General features: G+C 42.0%; 1 non-coding gene across 1 annotated transcript; it reads left to right on the top strand.

Annotated features, from left to right (window-relative positions):
• Positions 1-252: 252 nt before the first annotated feature.
• Positions 253-358, top strand: LOC141636270 (small nucleolar RNA R71). Its single transcript, XR_012540892.1, has one exon. It is a non-coding gene; the product is annotated as a small nucleolar RNA R71 (small nucleolar RNA).
• Positions 359-1,639: the final 1,281 nt, after the last annotated feature.

Below are 1,639 nucleotides of genomic sequence, written 5' to 3'. Positions count from 1 at the left end.
ATCAAATATAGCATTCATGGATCAAGCTGATCCACAACTTGCTTATCGACTGCATGAACTGTTCTAATACCATCCCTCGGGTTTCCATACTCAGCACAGTGGGTCTCCATTTCTTCAATAAGAGCCTATCCCTTATCATCGTCAGTGTTCTTTTGGAATCTTCCGTTGGATGATGCATGTCATGCATCAAGTATGGCTCTGTGATCATCGTATAGCCCATTGTAGAACTGATTGGACAAGAACCACTGATCAAAACCATGGTGAGGAAGAGACCTCACCAACCTCTTGAAACGACGCCAAGCTTCATATAAAGTTTCATCAGGTGCCTGTTTGAAACTGGTAATCTTGGCCCTCAGCTGATTATTGCGCTGCGGAGGGAAATATCTCTTAAAAAAAGCAAGAGCAAGGGTCTCCCAGTCTGTGACCCCCCGCGGCCATACGGTCCAAATCAGTCAGCCACTCCCTGGCTGAGTCAGTCAAAGAAAAAGGAAACAAAACCTCCTTAATCTTGTCTTGAGTTACCCTCTTTGTGGCGGGGATAGTAGAACAATAGTCCGTAAAGACCTTCATATGCTTCCTCGGGTCTTCACCTGCCACACCTCTAAAGAGATTTCTCTCCACCAGATTGATATAGGACGGACGGATGTCAAATGTATTCCCATCCTCAGTCTGGAGGTTGAAACCTTTAGTTATAGATGATGCTTTAGGCTCCGAATGACTAGCAATATTCGGCATCTTTACTGGTTGGTTTACACAACTGAAAGTGTCTTCTTCAAAAGATGGATTTTCTGTAAATAGGAAATGCTTAAGCTCTGGTCCGAAAGTACTCAAGGCTTCCTTTCGTGATTCTCTTTGCAGACATAGTCTATGCCTGAACAGTCTCTCTGGCTCAGAATCAGCTGAAACTAACTCCAACCTATGTGACCTGGGCATACACAACACTGAAAGAAAATAAGTAAGAACTGCCTCAAGAAATAAAAATTCTCTGAGATGGATAAAATAAACGAAACAAAGACAGATAGGGCAATTGTCTCCCCGGCAACGCCGCCAAAATTTGACAGGGCTGTCGTATACCTATCAAAAATAACTAACTAAAATAACTATATACTCCGTAGCTAGGGAAGTCAGGTCGATATCCTCAGGGAGGCAAGATATCTGTAAAGGTCCGTCTATTTGGTCACAAATGGGGGGTTTTTGTAATTGGTTTTCTAAACTAAAGGTGTAAAAGGAAGAGAAGCAAGGAAAGAGCAATAAAGGCTGAAAATGAGATTAAACTATCAATATAGAGGGGATATGTCAGGATTTCGGTTCACTACGGTAGTCCAGTGACTCAGCTGTAAACAACTTAGACAAATTACTGCGAGACGGATATGGAAAGGTCCTTCCGGTCCACTTTCTACCCTAGATTCCCACTAACTTAACTTCTGTCCTCGACAGGGTAGTCTAATGTTCATAGTAGGTCTATTTAGTCCAATCTTCCAATCCAGGATTAAATTTAACAAGATTAAAAAGGTGACTCAGAAGCGTGCACTCAATTAAGTCGGTAAATACAGTTATATTGCTATGGGGACAGAGTCTCACAATTAATTCATCTAACCTATTTACTACGTCGTCACATTTCTACCGTAGATCCCAATGA

Source organism: Silene latifolia, chromosome Y (assembly GCF_048544455.1).
Source record: "Silene latifolia isolate original U9 population chromosome Y, ASM4854445v1, whole genome shotgun sequence".
Lineage (NCBI taxonomy): Eukaryota > Viridiplantae > Streptophyta > Magnoliopsida > Caryophyllales > Caryophyllaceae > Silene > Silene latifolia.
This window is presented reverse-complemented; position numbering and strand designations above follow the sequence as displayed.